The sequence below is a fragment of the Leptonychotes weddellii genome, chromosome 2, assembly GCF_054177405.1.
Source record: "Leptonychotes weddellii isolate Sample4059 chromosome 2, ASM5417740v2, whole genome shotgun sequence".
In the NCBI taxonomy this organism is placed as follows: domain Eukaryota; kingdom Metazoa; phylum Chordata; class Mammalia; order Carnivora; family Phocidae; genus Leptonychotes; species Leptonychotes weddellii.
The window spans coordinates 126,597,715-126,607,334 of record NC_138370.1 but is presented as its reverse complement, the minus strand read 5'-3'; positions in this window follow the sequence as shown (position 1 = coordinate 126,607,334).

Below are 9,620 nucleotides of genomic sequence, written 5' to 3'. Positions count from 1 at the left end.
CGTCCTACCTTCCAGAAAGTGGTCGCTTTTCTGATGAGAGAGTTGTTGCTCTTCTTTTCTTCGATCTCCTGTTGAGTTTGTAGGTGTTCAGAATGGTTTGATCCCTATCCAGCTGAATTCCTGAGAAGAGACGAAATCCAGGTCTCCTAGTCCTCCGCCATCTTGCTCTGCCCCCAGTAGTCTCTTCTTTCAATGTTAGACATAGCTCAGCTGCCCCATACTGGTTTCTAGGATGTTCTTCCAGGGCCCAACCCCTTCAGTACAAACCATAGTCATTCCCCATCAAAGAAAGGGCCAGCCTATCCAGAAATACAGCACCTTGATTGGGTTTATGGTGGTGTGTGCTGATCCACAATCATATTTCTATATTTAGTTTGTTGAATCTTTTTGGGGTCAGACAGCTTTCCTTCTCAATCCCTGAATGCAAGTTGTTCATTCTACTTCCTTATTGGACAATGAAAATATCCCATGATGACTACCTGTGCAGTAGTCAGGAGCAGACCCTTCCATAGCTACCTAATAGTATCCTTTTTAACTTTTTAAAATCGAGGACTTTGTATTATATCCTTCTTGGAGAATAGAGTTTGAATGGTATCAAGGATTTGGGGAAAGTTTGTTTACTCACTGCAAGAGGGTCAACAATCTGTTACTGTATCATCTGGGTGAGTTACCTCCCAAGTACTATCTGGATGACTTTAAATGTTCTCTCTAAAGAGTAAAAAACAACATAAACTCCACCTTAGCTTTTTATCTCCTTTATTTTGAAATAACTGTAGATTCACATGCAATTGCAAGCCATAATATGGAGAGCTCATGTAGCCTTCACTCAGTTTCTCCCAATTGTAGCCTCTTGCAAAAACTATGATACATTATCACCAACAGGATATTAGCATTGATATATAGTAAAGAGACAGAACATTATCCTTATCACAAGGAATCCCTCATGTTGCTCTTTTATACCCACACCCACTTTCCTCCTACCCTCCTTACTCCTTTTTTCAAGAATACCATGTAAATGGAATTGCACATTATGTAACCTTTTGGGATTGGCTGAGAAAAAAAATCTCAAAAAAAAATGAGCATAATTCTCTAGAGAATCAACCAGTTTGTTTTAAGTATTGACAGTTTTTCTTTATGGCTGAATAGTATCCCATGGTATGGATACACCATAGTCTGTTTAATCATTTACCTATTAAAAGACATTTAGCTTATTACTAGTTTTTTGCTATTATGACTAAAGCTGCTATAAACATGTATAGGTTTTTGTGGGAACATGAGTCATTTTTTTTCTGGGATAAATGCCTAGATCTGCAATTTTGGGGTCATATGGTGTTATAACTTAAAACTGACAGTGGGATTTATCCATGTAGAGGGCATTGATGACCCTGGTAATAACTGTTTTGGTGGAAAGTTGGGGATAGAAACCTACATTGGGTGAGTTCAAGAAGGATTGGGAAGAGGGGAATTGTGGAGAGTAAATATAGTGAGTCTTTTGAAGGGCTTTGCTATAAGAGAACTTAGATATGGGACAGTAGCTGAAGTATGAGAGAAATAATAGCATGTTGACTTGCTGATGCAAATGAGTAAGAGGGAACCAATGGAGATTGGGATATGGAGATATGGGGAAGAAAGCTGGCCTTGTAACCAATGAGAGAAAATAGGACACAGTGACAACATGGAGCCTTGGCATGGACATATTATCCATAACAATGGGAGATTCTGAAAAATTTTCTCATGTTGGTGTGATAATTTCCTCCATTCTGTTTACTCTGTTCTTTTTTGAACTATTAGGTACATGTTGGATTTTTTTTTTTTTTGATAGCTTCTTACTTTTCCTCCTTTTGTTCTTTGCTCTCTAATATTTCCTGAATTTCCCCTTCCTTTATTTTTTTAACTTGTCTACTTTTTTCTACAATATTTTTAGTTTACAATAGTGTTTTATCATTCTTTAAGTTTCTATTTTAATCCAGTTCTGTTCTTTTATCATGTATGCAACATAATTTTTTATTTCTCTGTGAATATTAATTATACTGTTTGTGACAATTTCATGTTCAACTTGCCTGGGCTGAGGGGTGCCCAGATGGCCAGAGACATTTCTAGGTGTGTCTATGAGGGTGTTTCTGGAAGAGTTTACCATTTGATTCAGTAGACTAAGATTCCTCCCACCAATGTGGGCAGGCATCATCTAATTCACTGAAGGCCCAAATAGAACAAAAAGGCATAGGAAAGGAGAATTCTTTCTCTTCCTGAGCTATGATGTCCATATTCCTGCCCTTGAACATCAGAACTCCTGGTTCTTGGGTCTTTGGACTCAAAAACTGAATTATACTACCACAGGCTTTCCTAGTTTTCCAGCTTGCAGATGGCAGATTATGGGATTTCTTAGCCTTCACAGCTTTGTGAGCCAATTCCTATATCTCCTATAAATTCTGTTTCTGTGAAGAACCTTGACCAATACATTGTTGAAAGTATTTTTCCTACATTGTTTCTGTTTACTCCAGATTCCTTTTCTTTTTGTTGGTCTTTCCAAATCCTATTAGAGACTTCTCTTAATGTGTTATGAGCCACACTATTTAAGAACCATGAACTAAAAAGCCACATAGATGTTCTGGGTATGTGTGCAAATCTTGTTGTCTCATGGACTTTGCTATTCAGAACTGCAAAGTATATGTGAGTTAGCTCTCAGAAGAATTTGCTTCTGCAAGGGAAATTTTCTGGTTTCTGTTTGGGCTATGTAGGTATGGCTGCCAGTATTTGGATGGTTGAGTGGGGGGGAAGCATTGAAATGCTTAGTCATCCTCTTACTCCTCCTGTTTTGACTATTTACTGACTTCTGCTCTTTGCAGTCTCATGGCTCTGACTCCAGAATCTCACTGTTACTGAGAAGGGAAGATCAGTTGCCTCTTTGCACAGACTGGAGGAGGGAATCTGGAGGCCTTCCTACTCCTTATACCATTATTCAAACAGTCCTGTTTTTAGCCAGTCTTGTCATCCTATCTTCAGACACACATGATGCTTTCAATGTCTGAGCCTTTTAAGAGATCTCCTTGCTGCTGCTGGGTTTCCCCTCTACTGGCAGTGAAATTTTAGCTCTTTCTGCCATGCATAATAAGGCTGGAAATCACCCATCTGCTTTTTCATCTTGCAAAAATTGTTGCCATCTTTATCTCACATTACCTTCTCTCCTAGTGTATTTGTCCTTTGGTATTGAAAACTTATCTTTATATTGGGGAATAAAGGGTAAATCACCACCTGTTAGTAGTGATTCACGAAGTCAATCTATATGTTAAACCTCTCATATAACTGGAAAATTTTGTTCAACAGACTGATGTACCATACCAATTAGAGCTATTTATAAAATGAGAGGATAACTTCATCAAGGAGCAACATATTCTAGGGTAATATTATAAAATATTTGACTATAATCCTACTTGCCTGAGTTCCATAATGTGAGCTGCCAGTAATGAAGACAAACTTTAACTTTCCCTCTGATAACCCAAAACAGTGAGGACATAGGGATTTTTGTCTTAATACAGAAGAGATGTGCAATTTTGTCTAATTATCTGAAGCTCTAACATAGCTTAAAAAATAAGGACATACTTAACAGCTGCCGGGTACTTTAGCTTTTATTAACCCATATATATCTCACAGGCAGGTATAATCATTATACTTATTTTACAGATAAGGAGTCTGTATTAGTCAACTTGGGCTGTCATAACAAAATACCACAGACTGGGTATTAAACAACAGAATTCTCTCATGGTTCTGGAGCCTAGAAGTTGCAGATCGAGGTACTGGCAGATTCATTTTCCGGTGGGACTCTTGTTGGCTTGTAATTGTCTGCCTTTTCACTGTGTCTTCATGGCCTTTCTTCTGTTCACGTGTGGAGAGAAAGAAAGATCTTGTGTCTCTTCCTCTTATAAAGACACCAGTTCGGTGTCATTCAGGCCTTATCTTTATGACTTAATTTAATCCTAATTATATCCCTAAAGACTCATTTTCCTAATAATACATATTGAGGTTAGGGTTTTAGGGAGACATACTTAGTTTATAAACAGTTTGAAACAAAGAGGAGGGTTCCACAGAATGTAAGTGGCAGAGGGCAGTTTGGCTAAGAGTTCATGTTTAAATATTAGGCTACTATGCCTCAGAGTTGATTGGTTAAATATTTTTTTCAAACACAGTTTGTTTTGTTTGTCATGTTGAGGCAATGATCGAATCATTACCTTGGTATTTTCCTATCTCAGTATGCAGGCAATAGAGAAAGCCTCTTTACCAGCCAGCATGAATAGATCACATCTAAGCCTTTCCTCATAGTGATGTGATATGTGTATTGGCTTTGGTCAGTGAGTTTTATTCAAACAAAAAGATTCAGGCATAAGATAAATCTTTCTCGTGTTTTCTGTATCAGCTGGGAAATGAAGTATATGGATAGATTATTTCCTTTCAATATTAGGACGATTAAAAGGATTGCTTATATCAGAGAGAGGAATATTCTGTGTACAAATTCTTTTCAGGTTTAAATTTTTTTTTTGTAATAAATGCTACATGTCCATGGTGAAAAAATTCAAAATATATAAGCGTATGGGATGAAAAGCAATATGTCATTCTATTCCCAATCCCCAGGTAGCAAGTTTCCCTCTCCAGAAGTAATCAGGTTTGTAGTTTATTAATTGTTCTAATTTTTAATTGTATAATTAGCCAAGCTATTATATTGCAGTCTTAACTTTTAAAATATGAATCTAGCTGAGTGGAATATTAAAAGAGCATGATCACACTATCTCTATTAGGAAAAGCTTGGTAGATGTAACAATGATCATTAAATTAAAAATGAATAAGCTCTTAGTACTTGGTGGTGAATACTCATTGCATGATTGATTATAGCTGTTAGTCATGTTTCCTTGATAAGATTATCTCCTAGACTGTATGAAGATGTTGCTAATGTGTTAGTACATAAGCTTTTTTATATAATAAAAGACAAGAGCTTAAGGCTTGTTACTTTCACAATAAATTATTTAAATGTCTCTAATAAGAAAGATTAACTGTTTTTTCTGAGTATAGTTGACGCACAATGTTAAATTAGTTTCAGGTGTATAATATAGTGATTTAACAAGTTTAAGTTACGCTATGCTCACAAGTGTAGCTACCATCTTCCTGCCATTAGTCACCATAGAATGCTATTACAATACGATTGACTATATTCCCTTTGCTGTATCTTTTATTCCAGTGACTTCTTTCCATATCTGGAAGCTGTATTTCCCACTCTCCTTTGCCCATTTTGCCCATCTTCCCACCCCATTCCCCTCTTTCAGATACATTCTAAAAAAATATTACTTCCTCCTCCATGTTTTATGTATATGTTGTCATGTTCCACATGTTTTTATTCATAATTTTCTTATGTCTAATTATGGCCTTTTCTTTTCCACTTAAGTCCTTGGGGTGCCTGGGTGGCACTGTCCGTTAGGTGTTGGACTCTTGGTTTTGGCTCCGGTCATGATCTCAGGGTCGTGGGACCGAGCCCCCTGTCAAGCTCCTCAGGGTGGAGTCTATTAAAGTCTGCTCTGCCCCTCCCCACCACGTTCTCTCTCTCTCTAAAATAAATGAATAAATCTTAAAAAAAATAAAAGAAGTCCTTTTAACATTTCTTGTAAGGCCAGTTTAGTGGTGATAAACTCCATTGAGTTCTTGTGTGGGAAACCCTCTCTTCCATTCTGAATGATAACCTTGACTGGTAGTGTATTCTTGGCTGTAGTTTTTTTCCTTTCAGCACTTTGCAGGCCAGAAAGGAGTGGCATGATATATTCAAAATTTGTTGAAAAATAAGCTGATAACCTAATGGGGTTTCTCTTTTGCTGCTTTTAGGATTCTTTATCTTTAACCTTTGACATTTTAATATGTGTTCTGGTGTGGAAGTCCTTGGATTCATCTGGTTTGGACCTCTCTGTGCTTCCTGAAACTGGATGTCTGTTTCCTTCCCTAGGTTAAGGAAGGTTTCAGCTATTATTTCTTCAAATAAGTTTTCCGCTCCTTTCTCTCTTCTCCTTCTGGCATCCTAATAATGCAAATGTTTATTAATTTGATGTTGTCCAAGACCTCTTTTAACCTATCCCCATTTAAAGAAAATCATTTTTCCTTTTTGCTGTTCAGCTTGGATGCTTTCCATTACCCTTTCTTTCAGATTACCGATCTGTTCTGCATTTGCTAATCTGTTGATTCCCTCTAGTATATTCATTTCAGTTCCTTGGGGTTCTTTTTTATATTTTCTCTTTGTTGAAGGGCTCACTGAGTTTTTCCACTCTTCTCTCTTCTCTGGTGAGCATCTTTTAGATTTTATTTATTTGAGAGAGAGCATGAGTGAGAGAGTGCGAGCGAGTGAGTTGGAGCAGGGTGGAAGGGCAGAGGGAGAGGAAGAAGCAGACTCCCACTGAACAGGGAGCCTGATTCAAGGCTCTATCCCAGGACCCTGGGATCATGACCTGAGCTGAAGGCAAACACCCAAATGAGTCATCTAGGCACCCCTATTTTAAACTATTAACAGGCATATTGCTTATCTCCTTTTCATTTAGTTCTTTTTCTGAGGTTTGTCTTGTCCTTTTGGAGCATATTCCTCTATCTCCCCATTTTGCCTGACTTTCTGTTTTCTGTGAATTAGGCAGAATAGCTACTTTTCCTAAATTTGAAAGAATGGTCTTGTGTATGGTCATCCCATGTATAAACTGTGTGTGCTTGGTGATTTTTGTTGGCTGACTGGAGCTGTGGCTGGCATGCAGTGAGGTTCCTGGGGCACTCCATGCTGGGGCTGCCCTGGTTGGGATGACTGCAGTTGAAGTGGACATGGGCTTGGGTGGTCCTGAATATCTCCATGTGAAGAAGGCACTTTTGTCAGGACATTTGAAACTGAAGTGGGTGCAGTTTGGAGGGAGGTGTCCTAGGGCTCTATGCACAGAGGACACTCTGGCATATTCCTTTGATTCTTAATGCAAGTAAGAAAACATTGAAAAGAATGGATAAACTTCACTAAGCCATTTTTGTTCATATGATTGTTTTATTTAGCAGTGTTTGCTGGCAAATAATAGAAACATTAATCAAAACTGATTTATGATGTAACTGAAAAGTCCAAAAAAAAGGTGCCCATCAGGTAAGGCTTTTCTGTGTAGCTCAACAAGGTTTTCAAAGACCTGCTGGTCCTTCAAGATATCTGAAGTATTGTTACTATGACTTAAGAGGAATTGATGTTTAATTGATATTAAACAATAAATGCTTATGACAGGTTCATATGGGATGTTTAACAGTTTCCATATTTATCCTTGAGTGGGCTAGAGTGAGTATGCTATGGAAATACCTTGGATAGGAGACTTAGGGGTTCAAACCTACTAAGAGTCCTGCTTTCTCCCCATTTATTAGGAAGATCTGGGTCCAAATTTTAGTAACTATTGTCTAAATTTTTATATGTAAAAAGTAAACTTTAATGCTATTTCCTATTGTTGATATGATGCTGAATGAGTTATTGGATATAAAATGCTTAACATAAACTATGAATCATATTAAACTCACAACTGCTACTAATATGGTTACTATTACCCACACAGTTATTTTACTTTCATGGCATGCCCCAGAACCTTGACCTAAAACTCTTTTGTTCCCGTCATGTACTCATTTCTAGGTGATCTGCTTAATGAAATCCAAGTTAATATCTTCAGCTTTGAAATCTCTCCTGTGCTCTACACTTTTTTCTCAGGCCAAAAACATTGCAATTTTCCTTGATTTCTCTGTTATACCCCATTCCAACCTAGCAGTAAATCTTATTGGTCCTATCTTCAAAATATACCCACAATCTAAACTGCTTCTCATCCCTCTACTGCTATCACTGTGGACAAACCACCATCCTCTTATACCAGATTCTTGCTATAGACTCCTTCCCTTTGTACTTGCACCCCTTAGATTATTCTCTGTACTTATGTTCCAAACTTTCCAATAGCTTCCCATCTCACTCAGAGTCCTTCTTTTGGAATACTAGCCCAACATCATCCTGAGTTCACCTTCTATTCTCCTGATGGCTCCTACCACACCAGTTTTCTTTCTATTCTTCACAATCAGCATACATGTTTCCACTTCAGGGTTTCCACATTTAATCTCTTTGCCTGGGACACTTACTCTCCTCCTCCTTAACAGTTCTCTGCTAAACTATCACCTTAATGGAGTAGACTTCGTGTCCCCCTACCCTTTTATTCATTGCTATCTATGATTCTGTTTTCTGTTTTTTAAATAACAACACCCTTTGATATATTTCTTATAACTTGTTTTCCCCACTACATGTAAGCTGTGTGAGAGAAAGGACTTTTAAAAATCTATTGCTGTCTAACAAATATTTAGAATTGGGCCCTCTATATAACGCTCACAAAATGAATGTACATGAATATTTGGGGCCCATGTGTATCTCTGGCCTTTGGCCTACAGAGAGCTCAATGAGCTCTATAAGAAGAGTTGGGTCCTCCTATTTCCACCAATAGTTGTTTGATTAAAATTTAAAATTGTACCTGAGGACACTAGTGAAGAAAACATGAAGACCATGCAGAGGTATGTTTGGAACTCTGTGCACAGCCCTGTGAAAGAAGGCTGTTCATCCCCTACAAAAGGGAGGAGGAAAGGGTGTGCTCTTCTACAGCACAGAAATAATAGAGCCAGAAAGATTTCCTGACATTGCATTTCAGTCTTTTTTCAGGATTTCTTTCTTGCCAAAAACAAGATTGTCTTAACCTTTACTTGAGAATCCTAACAAGACCCATGCTTTCAAAACAATTTTAAAAACCTTTATATAGGATGAGGTTGCATAGAACCAGACCTTCTATTTTGTGAACTACTTACAAAAAGAACACATTTTTTTTTTCCCAAAGTCACATACATCAGAAAGTCTAAGAGTATAGCTGTGATTTAATTGTTTGTCTCCCCCTCCCAAATTCATATGTTGAAATCCTAACCCTCCAGTGTGATGGTACTAGGAGGGTGGGGCCTTTGGGGAGTGATTATGCCATGAGGATATGGCCTTCATGAATGGGATTAACATTAATATTTATATAAAAGAGAACCCACAGAAATCCCTAGCCCTTTCCACCATGTGAGGATAAAATCTACAACTCAGAAAAGGGAATTAGCTTGACCATGGTTACACCCTGATCTCTGACTTCCCAACCTCCAGAATTGTGAAAAATAAATTGCTGCTGTCTATAAGCTACACAGATGGTGATATTTTATTATAGCAGCCCGAACAGACTAAGACAAGTGTGTAGGACTGTTCTCTGGTTTAGACGTGGTGACATCCCACAACTATATAAGAGGGGCATACTGGTGTGGACTTACAGTTATCTTATTATAAAAGTAAGCATTAATTTCAAGCTATTTCTTGAGTCTCATTTTATCCTGCTCTCTATTATTTAAGCAATTGATATTATTAAATGGTCTTTCATTTCTACTTTTGCTTTGCCCCTTCAGAGTCTGAAGACATTGTCTTTCTATCAAGAAGAGCCTTGCAGTTTTCCTACTCTGCTTCATGTAGCCTGTAGGACCCTCCCACTCTGGGGCAGCCTGACTTCTGAAGCTTCCATCAACATTCCACAGCACTG